This window comes from Lissotriton vulgaris, unplaced genomic scaffold, assembly GCF_964263255.1.
Source record: "Lissotriton vulgaris unplaced genomic scaffold, aLisVul1.2 SCAFFOLD_1717, whole genome shotgun sequence".
NCBI classification, from domain to species: domain Eukaryota; kingdom Metazoa; phylum Chordata; class Amphibia; order Caudata; family Salamandridae; genus Lissotriton; species Lissotriton vulgaris.
This window is the reverse complement of record NW_028250036.1, coordinates 403,993-424,785: the sequence shown is the minus strand read 5'-3', so window position 1 is coordinate 424,785 and position 20,793 is coordinate 403,993. Positions and strand designations below refer to the sequence as shown.

Sequence of the window (20,793 nt, the reverse complement as noted above, 5' to 3'; positions counted from 1 at the left end):
GAAGATAACAACTGCCATCAGCCACTTCCTTGTTAATAACGCCAATGATGACACCTCCAAAGCCACTCAATGGGCCACGCTTAAGGCTGTCCTGCGGAGCTAATTTATCTCGGTGGCCGCGGCCAACAATAGGGAGCGCGCACAGAAGAGGGCCGAACTTACGCAAAGGGTGACAGAGCTGGAGCAGATGCATCAGCGCACGGGGGCAGCCAGGGCCTGGCGCCAACTGTGCACAGAGAGGAAGATGTTAGCGGCCCTGGATCAGGATGTGGCGGAATTTGCAGCCTTGCGCCTGAAACATGCCTACTACACCGGGGGGGACTGATGTGGGAAATTGCTGGCGAGCAAGCTGAGAGAGCAGCGCCAGAGGCAACACATTCGGACTATTCAACCTAGCAAAGGGAACCCGATTACTGAGGACGCGGCTATAGCGGCAGAGTTCGGTAGCTTTTATGCCGACCTGTACGACGCAGACACTCTAGACATACAAGCGGGCAGCGATTATCTAAATGGGGCGACCCTCCCATCCTTGAACGAGGCGCAAGCGAAGTTTCTAGATAGGCCCATTGGTCTAGAGGAAGTCATCTCGGCGATATCTCGCCTCAAGCTTGGAAAATCCCCAGGCCCGGACGGCCACCCCGCAGCTTTCTATAAGAATTATGTCCGCAGGTGGCCCCCTTATTGCGAGATCTGTTTAATACCTTTGATCGGCCCGGAGCCCTCCCTCCGGAACTACTGGAAGCCGCAATCTCGGTGATACCCAAGCCCGGTAAGGACCCGACCAGGTGCGGTTCCTACAGGCCAATATCCCTACTAAATATTGACCTCAAACTCTATACAAGTATCATAGCTGGCCGACTGGGCCCCTATATGCAACAGCTGGTGGACCCGGACCAGGCCGGCTTCATCCCCCAAAGACAGACGAGTGATAACACCAAACGCGTCCTTCACCTGATTGAGGCCGGATCACGGGCAAAGCCGGGCTGCATGCTCCTCACGGTCAACGCTGAGATAGCGTTCGATCGGGTGCACTGGCCCTATCTAGACCTGGCGCTACAGCGATTCGGCTTCGGGGCTACTCTCCGAAACCGCATTTTCAACTGCTATAGGCAAACTAACGCTACGGTCCGGGTGAATGGCCACACCTCACCACGATTCCCGATTAGCAGGGGGACCAGGCAGGGCTGCCCACTCTCCCCCCTTTTATTCGCGCTCTATATGAAGCCATTGGCACAGCGGATTAGACAACACCGGCTCATCAGAGGCATCCCCTTTGGTGGAGATACACACAAAATCAGTCTGTACGCCGATGACATTCTGCTCTCACTCATGGACCCAATGCAATCCCTGAGAGCGCTCTTTATCGAGCTGCATACATTTGCCCAGGCCTCGGGCTTTAAAATTAATGTGGATAAATCGGAGGCACTGAATGTGTCCCTACCCCCAGAGGTGTTGGCGGAAGCTAAAGCGGAATTTGACTTGCGATGGTCTACATCTACTGTTCCCTATCTGGGAGTCTTACTAGCGCCCACGATACAGGCCACAGCAGAGGTCAATTATGCCAGACTTAGCGCATGCCTTACAGAGACTCTTAGGAAATGGAAACACCTCACATTGTCCTGGCTGGGCCGTATTGCTTCTATTAAGATGACGCTGCTCCCCCAGGCCCTATACGTCTACCAGACTCTCCCGCTGCGCCCCCCAGCAGGTTGGCTCCAGAAAACGCAGGGTGATCTATCGCGTTTTGTTTGGAATGGTCGCCGCCCCCGATTTAAGCACCTAATTGCCATGCTTCCCCCGGCACATGGGGGAGTAGGGCTGCCCGACCTCGTCCTGTACTTTCAAGCGGCACAGTTATGCACGCTTGTAGAGTGGTACCAGCTGGAGTCCAGCAAGCACTGGCTTTTTCAAGACCAGGCAGTGGCGGGCCGGACACTCCAGGGTGTACCCTTCCTGCCGCGGCGCCATAGGCCACCTAACCTATATGCGTCGTATATCACCGGTACGGTCATGGAAGTATGGGATAAAGTGGCAGCCCGGAGAGATCTCACTTCCTTTCCTTCCCCGCTAACGCCGATATTCGACAACCCAGAGTTCACCCCGGGCCTGGATGCACAGGCATTCGCGACTTGGAGGACTACGCCTTGCCGGGAGGTATGCCACATGTTTGACCTTCAGGGCATCCTTCCATTCCAGAGGGTGAAGGAGACCTATGGCATACTGGAAGCAGATCGCATGCCCAATTTGCAGGTCCGGCATTGGGTCCTACAGCCGCCGATCAAACCGGGAGCGCAGCGCTTTCTTACACCCTATGAAAAATGGCTGCTAACAGGCACGTCGGAGAAGAAACTGCTCTCGGACATATACCAACACCTGCTTCTCACTAACAAATACACCTATAGCGCGGGGCAGGCTAGATGGGAAAATGACCTAGGAAGGCAGCTCACGCGCAAGGAGTGGGAGGGGATCTACCACAGAGCCCGGCACTCGGCCTACCACACGGGCCTCACTGAGACACTCACAAAAATGGCCACCTACTGGTATCACACCCCAGAACGCATACACCGCTGGGACCCCCAAGTCAGTGACCGCTGTTGGAGAGGTTGCGGAGGGTTGGGCACACTGGAACACCTGCTGTGGAGTTGTGAGAACCTGCAGAAATATTGGACTTCTATTTTAGACCAGATAGACCTCTATTTAGACACCCAGCTTCCCCGATTTCCTGCCTATGTGTTACTGGGACTACCCAACGCATTGATGTACCCCCTAAAGTCTATGAGAGGGAGACTAATAGCGCTTGCATTAGGGGCAGCGGTGCAAAACATTGTGGCCCGCTGGAGGGATCCTCAACCGCCTGTGCAGTTGGGCTGGCTGCACAGACTCTGGACCATTCTGGGAATGGAGAAGCTGTCTCTGACCACGGCGGGCAGAGGAGACGAATTTGCGGACCTCTGGCGGCCTTTTCTGACGCTTCTTACCGGGCAATTCAGGGAACTGAGCTGTCCCTGATACCTGCGATTGCTGCATCTGGCAGACACACCCCTCTCAGAGCCTAAGACAAAACCCCGCAAAAAGATATCCCAGAATTAGGGTTCCCTCCGTGATGCCCTAGCCACTACTACTGGTTTCTTTAGTGTTTCCTTTCTTTTACCTCAGCGGACAAGGTGGAGGGGAGGGGGGTAGGGTGGGGGAAAGATGGTGTTTTTTTTTTTTTTCGAATAATGTTTGCATTGTTGTTGCGACCGACTGATTCTCAGTCTTTCAAACGCGGCCGGCCCAGCTGGGTTGTAGGCGGCATGCTGTGTTTAATATGCATCGTAAAGCACCTGCATTGGCGTTGGCGCAGCAACTGTTTTGTCACTGTTCGGCCCTTGCCTCCAAAAGCACTGGTCGGTGTATTGGCTTTCAATAAAAAAGATTTAATACTGAAAGCAGTCGTAGGTGGGGCAATGTCGGAAAGCAGACGGAAGGGAATTCCAGATTTTGGGGGCCAAAAAAGAAAAACATAAACCACCATGTTTTTTGCGTTTGATTTTAGGGATAACTGAAAGGATGTGAGAGGAGGAGCGAAGATCTCTCAAGGGAACATATCGCTTCAGACTAGAAGAAATGAAAACAGGACCCAAATCAGACAGTACTTTGAATATCGTGCAGCCCAGATTGAAAATGCAGCACTTAGCCACCGGGAGCCAATGCAGGCTCTGCAGCAACAGCGAAACATGCTGATGCTTAGGCTGATGGTAAACCAAGCGTGCTGCCTGATTTTGCACCAGCTGCAACCTGTGGAGGTGGTATGCAGGAATTCCCACATACAGAGTGTTGGCGTAGTCAATTCTCGACATAACAAGGGCCATGATGACAAGGATAAGTGCATCTCTAGTGAGAAATCTGCTGATTTTAAGTATCCTGCGCAGATGGAAAAAGCAGTGTTAGACGGGACCTGGAGGGTCGGCCGAGGACAAGGGGAGAGGTCTCCGGGGAGAGCCGTCTCCAGCGATCGTACAGACAAGTAACTTCCCCCCCACAGAATAGGCACCACACAAGGATAAGATTTAGCGTTCTTTATAAGTAATCTTGAAGTACGGTAGGATGGTACAAGGAGGTCTGGACTCAGGGGTCCCCTCGATTTTAGTCTCTTGGATGGGAAAGGGGTAGCGGGACAGTCTTATTACCAATCTGGTAGTTACGATGAGATGGTGGGTAGCTCACAATCCTCGAGCTCGGCGTTCTTGAAGGACGGGTTGCGGCAGCGCCAGCAGATCCCGGAGTGGTCGAAGGTGGCAACGGTCCGCGGCAGCGCCAGCAGGTCCCGACGAAGATGGTAGTTACAACGGGTCGCGGCAGCGCCAGCAGGTCCCAACGAAGATGGTAGTCACAACGGATCGCGGCAGCGCCAGCAGGTCCCAACGAAGATGGTAGATTGCAGAGGGCCGCGGCAGCGCCAGCGGCAGGACGATAGTTCACAAGGCAGGGCTGCGGCAGCGCCAGCAGTCCGTCAAGGATGAGTTCTTCTAGGTGTCTCTCGACTCCAGGATACAACTGCCTTCCTGCTCTGGAGCTGCCCCAGTTATAGGTCTGGCGCCCTTTGATGTCCGGACCCTCGCACTTGGAGGTCGGGAGGTCTGGGATGAGGGAGTCCAGACACCCAGCAGGGGGGTGGAGCCAGCGCCCGGGGAGGCTGGGGGCGATCGGCACCTGGCGGGGGAGAGCCATCGACACTTCTTCCTCCCATTGACCTGCCAAGTGGTCCGTTCACCCCCTGGGTGGATGGTGGTGCCGGGCTGTCGGGGCCTGGTCAGGCCCAGGGTTGGGGTCGAGCTGAGGCCACGCGGCCTCGTGGTGCAGTGTCCAAGATGGCAGCCGGGCCGGGCAATGGTGTTGACGATGGCCCGGGCCGGTAATACAGAGATGTCCGGGAGCAGGGGTCCCGTAGGGGACGGTTTGCGAGTTGCTTCTGTGGGTAGCACCTGGAGAGCCTGTGCCCGGGCCCTGTCGTGCGGGGAGGGAGCGAGCCTTTCATGTGGCCTGTCCAACATGCGTCCCCCCCAGCTGAAGGCGGGGAGAGTCACCCATCTTCTTGGGGACTTTCCTCGTCGAGGCAGAAAAAGCGTGACAGGCCATCCGCGTTGGCGTGATCCTGGCCAGGGCGGTGCTCCACAGTGAAGTCCATCCCCTGCAGGGAGATGGACCATCGCAACAGCTTGGGATTCTCCCCCCGCATCTGCATTAACCATTGCAGGGGGCGATGATCTGTTTGCACCCGAAAGTGGGTATCGAAGAGGTAGGGCTGGAGCTTCTTGAGGGCCCACACTACTGCGAAGGCCTCCCTCTCGATGGTGCTCCAGCGCTGTTCCCGGTCCAGTAGGCGTCTGCTGATGAAGGCCACTGGTTGGTCGACTCCCTCGGGGTTCAGTTGGGAGAGGACGGCCCCAATGCCATGGTCGGAGGCATCAGTCTGGACGATGAACTCTCGGCTGTAGTCGGGAGCCTGGAGCACAGGGGCGGTGCACATGGCGGCCTTCAGCTTCTCGAAGGCCGCTTGACAGTCAGGAGTCCAGTTGACTCTTTTTGGCTGGTTCTTGGATGTAAGTGCCGTGAGGGGCCCCACAATGCTGCCATAGTCCTTCACAAACCGCCGGTAGTATCCGGTGAGCCCCAAGAAGGCTCGGACCTCGGTTTGGGTGATGGGTGGTTGCCAGGACTGGATGGCAGCGATCTTGAGCTGGAGGGGGGCCACCAGACCGCTCCCCACTTGGTGTCCGAGGTAGGTCACGGACCCCTGGCCAATCTGGCATTTGCTGTCCTTGATTGTGAGGCCGGCTTGTTGGAGGGCCTGCAGGACCTCTCGGAGGTGGTTGAGGTGGTCTGACCAGTGGCGGCTGTACACTGCGATATCGTCCAGGTAGGCGGCGCTGAAGTCTTCGAGGCCCGCCAATACCTGGTTCACCAGTCGCTGGAAAGTGGCTGGAGCATTTCCCATGCCGAATGGCATCACTTTGAATTGGTAGTGGCCATCCGGGGTGGAGAAAGCGGATCGTTCTTGGGCCCTGGGGGTGAGGCCGATCTGCCAGTACCCCACTGTCAGGTCGAAGATGCTGAGGTAGCGGGCAGCCCCCATGCGGTCGATCAGCTCATCTGCTCGGGGAATGGGGTGAGCGTCGGTTCGGATGACAGCGTTCAGACCCCGATAGTCAACACAGAATCGGAGCTCAGGGGTGGTGCCGGGGGCAGCAGCTTTGGGGACCAGTACGACTGGGCTGGCCCAGGGGCTGTCCGAGGGTTCGATGACTCCGAGGGTGAGCATCTTGGAGACTTCTTCTTGGATGCAGGCACGTACCCGATCTGGCACGCGGTATGCCCGATGTCTGATGGGGGGAATGTCCCCCGTGTCCACGTCGTGTAGGCACCAGGGGGTGACCCCTGGGGTGAGGGAAAAGAGAGCTGCGAACTGCAGCAGGAGCGCCCGACAGTCTTGGCACTGCTCTGAGGTCAGGGCATCTGACAGCCGGACCCCGTCTACCGACCCATCCTTTTCACGGGTCCTCAGTAGGTCAGGGAGGGGCTCGGAGTCTTCTTCTGTCCCACTGTCTGTAGCCATCAATAGGCTGAGCTCCGAGCGCACAAAGTGAGGCTTGAGTCTGTTGGCGTGGAGGACCCGGAGGGGGTTCCGGGAAGATTCCATGTCGATGAGATAGGTGACGGGGCTCTTGCGCTCGACCACCTTGAAGGGCCCCGTCCACTTATCTTGCAGGGCACAAGGTTCGGTGGGGGACATCACCCATACTTGCTGGCCAGGTACGAACTCTATGGAGGAGGCGTTCTGATCGTACCATTTCTTCATGTCCTCCTGACTGGCTTCAAGATTGGCTTTGGCGATTTCTCGGAACCGCCTGGTCTGATTGCGGAGGGTCAGGAGGTACTTGTAGACGTCTGGAGGGGTTTTCAGGGGGGCCATCTCCCAACCTTCCTTGACTAGGCTGAGGGGCCCTCGAACAGGGTGCCCGTACAAGAGTTCGAAGGGGCTGAAGTCGAGGGACTTCTGAGGGACTTCTCGGTAGGCGAAAAGGAGGCACGGGAGAAGCACATCCCACTGGCGGCGGAGGGGCTCTTCTAACCCCATAATCATTCCCTTGAGCGTACGGTTGAACCGCTCAACCAGTCCGTTCCCCTGTGGGTGATAGGGGGTTGTGAATCGGTAGGTGACCCCGCACTGCTGCCAGAGGGATTTCATGTATTTCGAAATGAAGTTTGTGCCTCTGTCACTGACGACTTCCCGGGGGAAGCCCACTCGGGAGAAGATCCCCATTAAGGCTCGGCCGACCACCGGTGCGGTTACAGTTTGAAGGGGGATGGCCTCGGGATAGCGGGTGGCATGGTCCACTAGTACCAGGATAAAACGATGTCCTTGTGCTGTTCGGGGGTCCAGGGGCCCCACAATGTCTATTCCCACTTTTTCGAACGGGGTGGTAACCACTGGAAAGGGCTGCAGGGGTGCCTTGAGTTTGCGGCCGCTCTTCCCGCTGGCCTGACAAGTGGGACACGACCGGCAGTGGTTGAGCACGTCATTTCTCATTTTGGGCCAGTAAAAGTGGGTCACCAGGCGGTTGTAGGTTTTGTCCTGACCCAAGTGGCCGGCCAGGGGGACATCGTGGGCCAAGTTCAGCAGGAAGTCTCTAAAATGGAGGGGTACCACTAACACTCGACTGGCCCCCAACTCGGCGATTCTCTGTTCACTGTACAATAGATCATTGTCCCAATAGATCCAGTGGGCCCCGGCGGTATCTCCCGCGCTCTGGGCGAGGGCTTGTTGTCGTAGTCCCTCGAGGGAGGGACATGTTTTCTGTTCTTGACGGAACTGCTCCTGTGTGGGTCCCCTTTCTTGACGCCACTGAGCCAGGTCTGGGAGATCCTGGGGCTGAACGAGTTCTTCTTGGGTTTGTTCTGGGGGGTCGATGGTGTCGGCGTCCCCCACTGGAGCGATCGGGGGAGGAGGTGCTGGCCATTCGGGTTCTTCTGGTCGGGGGATGGTGCGGGCCGCCATGGACCGGGTGGTTACGCACGCCCAGTCCGGAAGGCCCAACATCCCCAGGTGTTCTCTTCTTTCTACTGCGGCCCATGGGGAACTCTCGAGATCGTTCCCCAGGAGACAGTCCACGGGGGCATCATCGCGGACCGTCACCTTCAGCATGCCGGATACTCCTCCCCACTCGAAGGGGACGCAGGCCATCCGACACATGCTCTCCGAATGACCGGACGGGGCAGAGAATGTTCGGTATTATTTGTTCGGGGGTCACCAGGTGACAGCGGACGGCCGTCACACTGGCCCCTGTGTCACGCAGGGCTTCGGCCTTGCGCCCATTGATGCTCACCCACTGACTATACTTTCTGGTGTTGGCGGGTAGGGGAGCCCGCGGGACCATGTATCTCCCCCCCAGGCCCGCCAGGACCATGGCGGCCGGCTTCCACTCTTGTTGCTCGTGTTCGTACTCTTCCTGGTCCTCGGAGACTTGCTCTTCTCCGAGGGCGGTGGCCGCTACCTGGCGGGGCCTCGGAGTCTGGTTCTGTGGACAGTTCGGGTCATTGGCGTAGTGACCGACTCGCTGGCATCGGTGACACGTGACATTGGCTCTGAACCCCAGGCGCATCGGGGGGTTGCCCCTGTTGGCCGGGGCCGGGGTGCTGGTGGCGGGAGCGGCCGGGACGGTGTCTTTCCCCCGGCCCTGGCCTCCTCCTCCTCCTCGGGGGCGGTGATGGCCTTGGTTGTTCCTGTTCTGCTCGTTCGGGCCACCCCGGCCCACTCGGGTGTTCTCCCATCGGTCAGCTTCGGCGGCGAGCTGCCGTGGATCAGTCATTTTACTGTCGAGGAGGTGCTGCCTGAGCTCGACAAAGCAGTTATTAGAGAGGTGCTCCCACACAACAAGGTTAAAAAGCTGCTCGTAGGTCGTTACGTTGCTCCCCTTGATCCACCCCTCGAGGGATCGGCTGAAATAGTTCACATATTCCACCCAAGTTGTACCCGGGATTCGGGTGCAGTCGCGGAACCTCTGGCGGTACATTTCGGGTGTCAGCCCATATCGAGTGAGGAGGGCGGCCTTCATGTGATCATAGGACGTCATTTGGTGATCCGGGAGCTGTAACAGGGCATCACGGCCTTCGTTGACGAACCTCCCCCATAGACCGGCTCCCCAGTCACTTCGATCGATCCGGTGGGAGGACATGGCGATCTCATAGGCCTTGAACCACTGCTGTATGTCGTCGTTTCGGTAGAACTCTCGGACAACATCTTTGGGAATGTGGACCTTTGATTCTGAAGTTCCTGGAGTGCGCGGTCGCTCGGGCACCCCCAGGTCCTTGCCTTGCTTACGTAGTTCTATTTCGGCTAGTTGGCGCTCGTGTTCATATGCCAGTCTTTTTTCTTCAAGCTCTCTTTGTCTTTGTTTTTCCTCCCGCTCTTCTCGGAGCCGTAAGTGTTCTAGGTTCAATTTTTGTTCCGCTAGTTTTAGTTCTCCATCCATTTTGAGCCGTGCCAACTCTAATTCATGCAGTCTGGTTTTCTCTCGCTCTTGGATCTCTTCCCGGGAGAGACCTGCTCTCCTTTCCTCGGAAGGAGCGGGGTTAGTTTCCGGGGCTTCGCTGTGTTGGTCCCAGGGAGCAGCGGTGTTTACCTCTGCCCATGATTCTAGGGCGTGTTTAAAGTCATCTTTTGTGCTCAGACCGGTGGTAGCAATGCCCAGTTCTATACAAAATTGTTTTAATTCTCAATGGTTGTACTCCTCCAGCTTGTCCATTTGGAATTTCTCTGTAGACCCACTCTCTTGGGCCGGCATTGTGGTTTAGTCGTGGGGTGAGTTGCTTTCTGTACGATCACGCGTTGGTTCGGATCCCGCCGCTGGCCACCAATGTTAGACGGGACCTGGAGGGTCGGCCGAGGACAAGGGGAGAGGTCTCCGGGGAGAGCCGTCTCCAGCGATCGTACAGACAAGTAACTTCCCCCCCACAGAATAGGCACCACACAAGGATAAGATTTAACGTTCTTTATAAGTAATCTTGAAGTACGGTAGGATGGTACAAGGAGGTCTGGACTCAGGGGTCCCCTCGATTTTAGTCTCTTGGATGGGAAATGGGTAGCGGGACAGTCTTATTACCAATCTGGTAGTTACGATGAGATGGTGGGTAGCTCACAATCCTCGAGCTCGGCGTTCTTGAAGGACGGGTTGCGGCAGCGCCAGCAGATCCCGGAGTGGTCGAAGGTGGCAACGGTCCGCGGCAGCGCCAGCAGGTCCCGACAAAGATGGTAGTTACAACGGGTCGCGGCAGCGCCAGCAGGTCCCAACGAAGATGGTAGTCACAACGGATCGCGGCAGTGGCAGCAGGTCCCAACGAAGATGGTAGATTGCAGAGGGCCGCGGCAGCGCCAGCGGCAGGACGATAGTTCACAAGGCAGGGCTGCGGCAGCGCCAGCAGTCCGTCAAGGATGAGTTCTTCTAGGTGTCTCTCGACTCCAGGATACAACTGCCTTCCTGCTCTGGAGCTGCCCCAGTTATAGGTCTGGCGCCCTTTGATGTTCGGACCCTCGCACTTGGAGGTCAGGAGGTCCGGGATGAGGGAGTCCAGACACCCAGCAGGGGGGTGGAGCCAGCGCTCGGGGAGGCTGGGGGCGATCGGCACCTGGCGGGGGAGAGCCATCGACACTTCTTCCTCCCATTGACCTGCCAAGTGGTCCGTTCACCCCCTGGGTGGATGGTGGTGCCGGGCTGTCGGGGCCTGGCCAGGCCCAGGGTTGGGGTCGAGCTGAGGCCACGCGGCCTCGTGGTGCAGTGTCCAAGATGGCGGCCGGGCCGGGCAATGGTGCTGACGATGGCCCGGGCCGGTAATACAGAGATGTCCGGGAGCAGGGGTCCCGTAGGGGACGGTTTGCGAGTTGCTTCTGTGGGTAGCACCTGGAGAGCCGGTGCCCGGGCCCTGTCGTGCGGGGAGGGAGCGAGCTCTTCATGTGGCCTGTCCAACAAGCAGGATGACGTGACAGCACTAATCTGAGGCCTCATAGATAGGTCACTGGAGATGACTATGCCAAGACTCTTCACAGAGTTGACGGGGCAAGGAGGAGGCCCTAATGAGGGAGGCCAAATGCTGTCATTCCATGGGTTGGCTGCTCCGCCCACCAGCACAAGCTCGGTCTTGGTAGGATTTAATTTGAGCTGGCTGTGGTACATCCATTCCGATATCTCAAGCATGGTAAATTGGAAGCTGGTGCAGGAGGAAAGGGAGGTGTCAATAGGAAAAATTAACTGCAAGTCGTCCGCGTAATTAAAGATAGTGGCCGCGGATTTGCAAAGAGAAGCAATTAGGGGCTGCATGTACAAATTAAATAACAAAGGGGATAAAGCGGAGCCCTGTGGGACTCCGCAGGATAGGGGGGAATAGGAGGCGGAGAAGGTAGACAGGTGCACTGCCTGAGAGCGTTTATCCAGAAAGGATCTAACCCAGTCGAGAGCTACGCCCTGAATGCCGGCATTTCCGACACGGTCGATCAATATTGCATGATCGACCGCGTCAAAGGCCGCCGATAAGTCCAGCAAGCAAGTGCTTGGGAGATGTTATTGTCGGCGCCCCTTCTCAGGGTATCCATCACAGCCACAATGACTGCCTCGGTGGAATGAAGTGGGCGGAAACCGGCTTGCTGGGCCTCCAGAAAAGACGCGCTCTCAATAAAAGCACTCAGGCAGCAAGTGACATGTGTCTCCAAAATTTTCCCCAGACAGGGGAGAAGGGCGATGGGCCTATAATTGCTAAAGACCGTAGGGTCGGCATTGGTCTTTTTTAGGATTGGTATCACAACTGTCTGTTTAAAGGAGTCCGGGACCAACCCCGTCGCCAGCGAGCTGTTCAGTAATGCCAGTGGAGGGTCGGGGAAGGCCAAGAAGATTTCCTTAAGGACTTGGGGAGGGCAGCAATCATTGGGGGAGCCAGAGCTCACTTTATGCAGTAACGAATAAAACTCTGAGAGGGAGATCGGGGGAAAGACATCCAGGCAGCAAGGATTTCTGGGAGGTAAAGGAGGAGGAGAAGAGGATGAGGGCGGGGGGATATTGTTCTTGATAGTGATGATTTTATCAATGAAAAAAGCATTGAGTGAGTCGCACAAGGACTGTGTAGTCTAAGGTTGAGGAGTGACACGGTCTGGCAAAGAGAGCTTATTCACTATGGAGAAAATATCCTTTGCCTTGGAAGCAGACTCCATAATTTTTTGGGAAAAATAAATTGTTTTAGCCGATAAGATGGATTTTTTATAGGCTTTCAGACGGTCCACAAACTCAGCTTTAAGTTGTTGGTCATAATTACACCTCCAGCGGCGCTCAGCCTGGCGTAGGGCTAATTTGTCTAGCTTTAGTTGATCCGTAAACCACCGCTGGGGTCATGAGGGCACTTCGTTTTTATAGTTTTCAGGGGGGCGACAGTATTACAGGCGGACAGCAGCCATTGTTCAAGAAGGAAGGCCTGGCGAGTCACCAAGGCGGAGGTCGGAGGGACTGTGGAGGCTAGTATAGAATGAAGTTCCACCAGGTTGGCTCTCTTCCAGTTCCGAGTAGTGAAATTGGTCGTAGGGGAGGGGCGACTGGGGGTAGTCAAGTTAAAAGAAAAAGAAATAAAGCAATGATCTGGTCAAGAACAAGGGGTCACTATAGAGGACGAAATTTCGAAATTGTCCGTCCACACTTGATCTAAGATGTGGCCTTTGCAGTGAGTGGGTATTTTAATGTGTTGATGACAGTTCAGGCCTGATAAGAGATCAGAGAATTCCTCTGAGAGACGGCTTTCCCGGGGGTCAGAGGGCCAATAATTGAAGTCACCGATAATGATAACCTTAGCATGGTTGATGATGAGTTGGGAAATAAGATCACCAAACTGTTGAGGGAAGGAGGGCATAGGGTCAGGGGGTCTTTACACAAGAACAACCATAAAAGAGAACCTGGGAGAAGTGAATTTGATAGTGAGACTTTCCGTTTTGGAGATCCTAGCACAAGCTAAGGTTGTAAAAATATACTGGGAGCGTGTGATGGCTACCAACCCGCCACCGGCTTGCCCAGCTGGTCGATTAGATTGCAGGATGTAATAGCCGGCGGGGATAGCAGCAAGGATGTCAGGGGCGGAGTCCTCAGTCAGCCAAGTCTCTGATAAAAGGAGGATATCCACAGCTCTATCGTCTAGCAGCTGGAAAATTTCGAGTTGATGTTTCAACATTGACCGGGTATTGAGATATATCACGGTCAATGGAGTGGCCCCCAGAGTTGACGATTTGAGGCGAGAAGATATCGGCTTAGAGCAGGGAGAAGGAGTCTCCAAAATAGGAGTATCCAGGGAAACAAGAATGCCACAATCCAGAGCAGCCCTTGCGGCGCGGGCCTGTAAGGGTACCGTGCGGCAAAACATTAAAAGGTCAGTGGAGGAATAGGTGATGAGTTGGGCAATGTGACTGGCCCCAGGGCCCGGTCGGCCGCGGATGGGCGCAGACGGGCTTTACTTAGGTGCAACTTCGGCGCGAAGTCGGCGCTCCCACTGCACTCGTCCGCTGAGCGTCCGCCAGGCCACCATTTATACTACCCAGGAAGTAAGCCACTAGACCGCTAACCTGCGAGGTGGAGGGGCAGGGCGGAAGTGGTGTTAGGAGCAGAAAATGGCGCTCAACTAGACGACCCGCCGCACAAACGGCACAATGCCGGGGCAGAACGGGGCCAAGAGCGTTAGGAACAGGTAAGTGAGCTCTAGTACCTTTAAGCATACAACACCGAATAAATTGTACAGTCAAGTTAAAATTGCAATACAGCTATTAGATCAGCTTTTAAATTAAAGTTCAGCGAGACAAGCACACACCCGCAGCCTAAATCGCTGCGTTTATCTGAGGAAATGTGCAACTACCGTGCCTAAAATAGAAAAATGTCTGCAGCCACTAGACCGCTAACCTGCGAGGTGGAGGGGCAGGGCGGAAGTGGTGTTAGGAGCAGAAAATGGCGCTCAACTAGACGACCCTCAAGGAGACGCTAGGGGGCGCACAGCGGAATGAATGCCTGAACTGCAGCTCCGCTGGGCGATCACCAACAATGTGATCTATTGCCGCTCCAACCCCGCTAACCCACTCTCCGAGACCATCCACGTGTGGGGGAAGATGTGGTGCATCGATCGACGTGGAGAAACTCGACCACCACTCCTGTTTTTTTTACTTTTGCCATGTACATTGTAGCGCGCAGCGACCCGCCTGACAACATGGCCGACATCGGTTTGCGGACCTCCGACTTGCGCGGCGGCCTCGGCGTGGGATCGGCCTACTAAACCAGCATCCGCAATCTGGGGGTGAGGAACTGCTTCCCGGGCCCAAGTGACCATTGTGATTTGCCTTCACCCCCGTGTACGACCAGTTGATTCTGCCGTCTCCCTGAACCACGCGCCTGACAAAATGGCGGCGCGTAGTGCCGGAGTGGAGCTATCATCGCCTTCGCGCCAGTGAATACAGACTCGGCCAGGTTGGGCTCGCCGCCTGGCGGATCAACAGGGATCACCACTGGATGGTTCGCTGCTGGATGTAAGCGCTTACCGAATGCTCTCTACCGGCGTGCCGTCGCCGCCTGCCCTAACGAATCGGCGGGAGGCTTGCCGGACTCACGAGCAACTTCTGCGACAGAGGGTCTCACAAGGTGGGCCGTGTTCCCACATCCTGCTGACTGCGGTGGGGACCCGACCGGAGGTACAGGCGCTCCCTGGCCGCATTAGATCGCGTTGTATGGCACCTCCTTTGAGAAATCATTACTTCCCCCCACTCTGCGAGAAGCACTGGTCATTGCTCTCCTAAAGCCGTCCAAGGATCCGGAGGAATGCGATTCCTACAGACCCTTGTCCTTGATTATCGTGGACTCGAAAATCCTCGCGAAACTTATAGCGGTTCGGCTGTCCCCTTTGATGACCCGCCTGGTCCTTCCGGATCAGTCGGGGTTTGTACCCACCAGATCCACCTCGCATAACACCAGATCCCTGTTTGCACTCTCGCATTACCTGCGACCCTCGGTTTGTTCAATGGATCTCATTGCTCTATACAAAACCATGCGCCAGGGTCCGGATCAATGGCTATGTCTCGGCTCCGTTTGGCATTGAGCGTGGCACGCAACAGGGCTGCCCACTATCACCCCTGTTATTTGCGCTGGCGCTGGAGCCCCTAGCATGCATAGTGCGACAGGACTACAAAGAATCGGCACTGCAATTCATAGCCAGGACGCTTCACATATCGCTCTACGCGGACGATATGTTACTATACATCCGTGACCCTGAAACCCATCTAAACCCGCTGCTCAGAGAATACATCCGATTTGGCGGACACTCGGGATTGGCGATTAATTGGTCCAAATCCTCCATAATACCTCTAACTGACACTACATCACCCTTTGCAGTAGATTTCCCATTGGAATGGCAACAGGACCCGATTCGCTACCTAGGGGTCATGTTTCACAGGGATCCAGAGGAGGTCCTGCGAGCAAACTATGGGGTGGTACTCTCTAAGCTTGAAGATAAAGTCCAACGATGGATCCACTTGCCGCTATCACTAGCTGATAGAATCGCAATCGTTAATATGAACGTGTTACCCAAATTGTTATACCTGTTTAATAACATACCGATCACGCCGACACGAGAAGTCTTCCGCCGCATTAAATCCCTGGTGCGGACTTTGATATGGGCAGGCAAACAAGCTCGTATTGATTTGCAGACACTAACACTCCCATTTGCGCAGGGCGGCTTCAGTGTGCCTGATTTTCTCCTCTACTACCTCTGTGCCCAGGCGCAATATGCGGCATATTGGTACCATAAGGTCCCCTATCTCACACACGCGGCCATAGAAGAGGGTGATGCTCATCCTGTCCCCCTATCTGCGATCATATCGCACACAAGGCCACCACTACATGCAAAGGACATAAACACTGTAGACACCATGGTCAAAGCATGGCACAGACTTGGACAGTTGGCTCACAAAACCCCGCTGTATGCACCGGACATGCCACTACAACATCATCAGGCGTTGTCCGTCACTAGTGAAAAGGTTGGAATGTCCTTGCTGAGTAGAGCTGGTATTGACAAGCTGGGTGATGTGTTTAAAGCAGGCACGTTCATAGGCCTCGACCAATTGACTTATATCCAAAACCAGACTCCCATGTTTCGCTTCACGTACTATAGGTTGACCAGAGCATTGAGGGAACATTACCCGACATTCCCCACAGAACCGGAATGCCTTGCACCTCTGCAACTACTGATTACTACTAGTGACCTCTCCCATCTGGTGTCCAGACTATATACAGCTGCACAATCCGAAATATCGGGACACACACTTAAGGCTAAGAGGCGGTGGGATGCACTACTAGACACTCCGTTAACGGATGAGGAATGGCATAGCACCTGCGCGTTAACACAGATACTGACGCCAAACGGCAACGTGAGAATTATACATTTTAAATTTATTCACCAAACCTACTACACGCCAACAAAACTGCTTAAGTTTGTCTTACAGGTGCAAGAGGTGTAACAGGGAGGGTGCAGACTTTGTACATCTGGCCTGGGATTGCGCGAAGGTGGCGGGGTATTGGGGGGAGGTCACTGCCACACTAGCTGTCATGTTGGAGGAAGAGGTGCGGTGCACGCCTAAGATCTGTTTACTGGGTATAGTGCCCCAATTCAGGGCGTTAAAACGCAAGTTCTGTGCAATTGCTTTACTGTTAGCGAAAAGGCAGGTGGCGCAATGTTGGCACAGCCGTAAGGTTCCGACGAAGAAAACGTTGCTTCATGATATGTCCACCTGCCGGGACAAACTGCAAACCTATGAGGAGCAACTGCCAGCGAAATCCAGGCCAAAGGACATATGGTGTTTCTTAACAGACCACCTTAACTCACTGCAGGACAGTGAGGAAGACTAGCTCATCTTCTGTCTCATTCTGACATGTGTAATGTTTGGTGCACGAATACATAGCTGATGGCGGCTGACCCTTGTGGGGAACCGGAACTATTGTCGAATTTGATGTCTAGGTTGTGAGTGATAGCACTGTAAGGTCATAAGTTGGGGTATGTTGCATTTTTCTCTCTATAAAATGATAAAATGTAAGACTCACATCATCTGTCAGGTCAGAGTCCTACGGAAGGTGTGTAGGGTGGCTCTACCTAAAGATTGTACGCTCTTCTTCATAGCGCATTTGTTATTTGTTGGACGATCATAATAACGTGGCGAGCCGGCCCCAGGGTTGTAGGCTCATGCTGTGTACTTTGCTTTGTGTTAATAAAGGTCTTACACAAAAAAAAAAAACTAGACGACCCTCCGCACAAACGGCACAATGCCGGGGTGGAATGGGGCCAAGAGCGTTAGGTAAGTGAGCTCTAGTACCCTTAAGCATACAACACCGAATAAATTGTACAGTCAAGTTAAAATTGCAATACAGCTATAAGATCAGCTTTTAAAATAAAGTTCAGCAAGACAAGCACACACCCGCAGCCTAAATCGCCGCGTTTATCTGAGGAAAGGTGCAACTACCGTGCCTAAAATAGAAAAATGTCTGCAGCCACTAGACCGCTAACCTGCGAGGTGGAGGGGCAGGGCGGAAGTGGTCTTAGGGGCAGAAAATGGAGCTCAACTAGACGACCCTCCGCACAAACGGCACAATGCCGGGGCGGAACGGGGCCAAGAGCGTTAGGAACAGGTAAGTGAGCTCTAGCACCCTTAAGCATACAACACCGAATAAATTGTACAGTCAAGTTAAAATTGCAACACAGCTATTAGATCAGCTTTTAAAATAAAGTTCAGCGAGACAAGCACACACCTGCAGCCTAAATTGCCGCGTTTATTGAAGAATGGGTTAATATGGTAAATACATTTTATATCCTTATGTTCCAGGAGACCTGGGCAACTAAAGAATTATACCTAGAAGGATATGAGTTCTAAAATATTATACCCCCTCACCCCAAACACGGTAGACCCTCTTGTGGTTTATCAATATGGGTCAGTATCGCATCAGGTGGCAGACCGAAATTAATTCCCATTAGAAACGCTAACTTTCAAGTACTGATTAATACATGGGGGGTTCTATTTGTTTTATTAATTTTTATAGTAGACTTCTTAATCACACCTAACGTTAATTTTGTTAATCTTTTTAACTTTATTTCGGACATGGATAATCTACTGGGAAAGCATAAACCGGTAGGGATATGTTTGGGAGGTGACTTTAATGCGAAGATAGCAGGGGGAAATACTGCGAGTCCCACCCATCATATCTCAGTTAATCCATGTAAGAGAGGACACAAATTAATAAACCACCTATCAAATAGCAGCCTTTTAAATGTTATGGATATTGTTTCTGTAAATAATGGGGAACGTTCAACACTGTCTTATAGAGGTTTTGGTCGAGCCTCAACTATAGACTATGTTTTTATATCGGCACAATTAGAAGATCATCTGGTTTTGGCAGAGGTTAGGGCATCGAGTTTTGGGGATCGCAATCCCATCTTAGTCTCTTTCTGGGCAGCCCCGAGACCCAAAACTAGAAAGGAGGCAGGGGCTGGCAATTTAGACATTTCCACTTATAACCTAAGAGTTAAATGGAAAGCATTGGACTGCACGAAGGTGTTCCAAAAGATGGTATAAAACTATCCATCGCTCTGTGAGACTTGCCTAACACTGGCTAACCCTAACCCAGATGCAGTCTCTGCTTTTATCTTACTATGCGCAGGTATTGAAGAACTAATCTCCAGACCCGCAGCTACACCTATACCCAACCCTAGGTGGTTTGATAACATTTGCTCCAGGGCTAACAGAGAACTCAGAGCTGCCCTATCAGCTTCCCCTAGAGATCCTAACCTCATTAGAGTACTAAGGCACACTTATAAAAGTGCAGTAAAGCACAGGGGAGATGTGGTTTTAAAAGAGCTCAGCCCAGGGGCCCCCGGATAGAAGAGGCCAGCTCAGCTCCCCAGGGGCCCCTGGATAGAAGAGCCCAGCTCAGCCCCAGGGGCCCTGGATAGAAGAGCCCAGCTCAGCCCAGGGGCCCCAGATAGAAGAGCCCAGATCAGCCCAGGGGCCCCGGATAGAAGAGCTCAGCTCAGCCCCTGGGGCCCCCGGATAGAAGAACCCAGCTCAGCCTCAGGGCCCCCGGATAGAAGAGCCCAGCTCAGCCCCAGGGCCCCCGGATAGAAGAGCCCAGCTCAGCCCAGGGGCCCAGGATAGAAGAGCCAAGCTCAGCCTCACAGGCCCCCAGAAAGAAGAGCCCAGCTCAGCCCAGGGCCCCCCAGATAGAAGAGCCCAGCTCAGTCCCAGGGGCCCCCGGATAGAAGAGCCCAGCTCAGCCCCAGGGGCCCCAGATAGAAGAGCCCAGCTCAGCCCCAGGGGCCCCGGATAGAAGAGCCCAGCTGCAGAGATTCCCTCCAGGATTATTCAGTCTATTTCTACAAACAAAGCATGAGGTGCTGACAATCTCCTACCTGAGCAGAGACCCGTGCAGACATGTCCAGGCTCTCTCCTCCTTCTGGAATGCCAGGGCGGGGGGGTCGTTGCGGGAAGATCTGGGGTCTGAAGGGGGAGCAAGGACAGATCTGGGGTCTGAGGGGGGCGCCGGGGCAGATCTGGGGTCTGGGAGGGAGGGACAGATCTGGGGTCTGGGGGGAGGGGCAGATCTGGGGTCTGAGGGAGGGGTCTGTGAGGGTCTGTAGATGGCGGTAACTGCCCACCAGACAGGGCTCCTTCCTCCTCTGCAGCAGGCTGAACACCAGTAGAGGCCGGAAGGGATGTCAGCATCTGCTGCTGGTGCTGTCTCTGCCGCCACTGACCCGGAAGAGGAAACCCTTCTCCCTCTCATCCAATGTGCAGGTCAGTGGGTTTCATCAGCAGGTGAGGAGCGCCCTCTGGTGGCTGCTGACGGAACTGCCACCTCCAGGCTCCAGCGGTGAATTCATTCCACACAAACAAGCATTTATACCTGTAAAGACCTGGGATTTCAGATGTCACAGACGTGAATGTTTTTAAGGGTCAGACAGTTCAAGTGCAGGCCTTACACTTGGCTGCTGCTGTATAAAAGTATTTATAGCTTCTCTTCAGATGAGCATCTTCCAAACACTGATGTAAAGGACTGAAGAGTATTTACAGAAAGGTGACAACTGGAAGTGATAGTCCGTATTTCAATTAATATATCTGTATTTCAATGAATTATATGTATTTCAATGAACATATCTGTATTTCAATGAATATATGAGCATATCGGTCAGTTTTGCAATTAAACTGGGCAGCTTATTTATTTATTTAACTCATGTATTCGCAGTTTTTCAAATCCACAGCGTGGTACATAGGAAAGTGAACAGAGGAAAATACCATGGTGTTTTAAACACCAGGTCAGTGACAATGAGGCATAGGTCATGTGTCAAAGCTGAAGGGGACAGACCTGTATCCTCAGCACTTCTTGAGTGGGGTGCAGGGGGGAGTCATCTAGACAGTCACCTTGAGGATTCTCTTAAGCTTTCTAGAGTGTTCATAGGACTTTGCTCTTTCTGGTCCCGACACGCCTGGAAAGAACGTGCATGTGCGTGATCCAAAGGATCAGAATCAGCTTCCGGCCTGGCCTTTGTAATGTCAGCCAAGCGCATTGCTCGCATTCTGGTTGTCTATTTGTACCATACGTTATCTTAACAGCATCTATCTAACATTTTCTAGCTTTACAATTGCACCAAAATACGTTCTTATTAATGTCATTCTTTTTTTAAGGCCCTTGGATTTCTATCCATGGG

At 54.0% G+C, this 20,793-nt stretch overlaps 1 long non-coding RNA gene across 1 annotated transcript in view; it reads right to left on the bottom strand.

Annotated features, from left to right (window-relative positions):
• Positions 1 to 19,839, bottom strand: part of LOC147663415 (uncharacterized) — a 94,467-nt gene extending 74,628 nt beyond the window's left edge. The window contains exon 1 of the long non-coding RNA XR_015305318.1: positions 19,498 to 19,839. This is a non-coding gene — a long non-coding RNA (uncharacterized LOC147663415). The remainder of the gene's footprint in view (positions 1 to 19,497) is intronic.
• Positions 19,840 to 20,793: the final 954 nt, after the last annotated feature.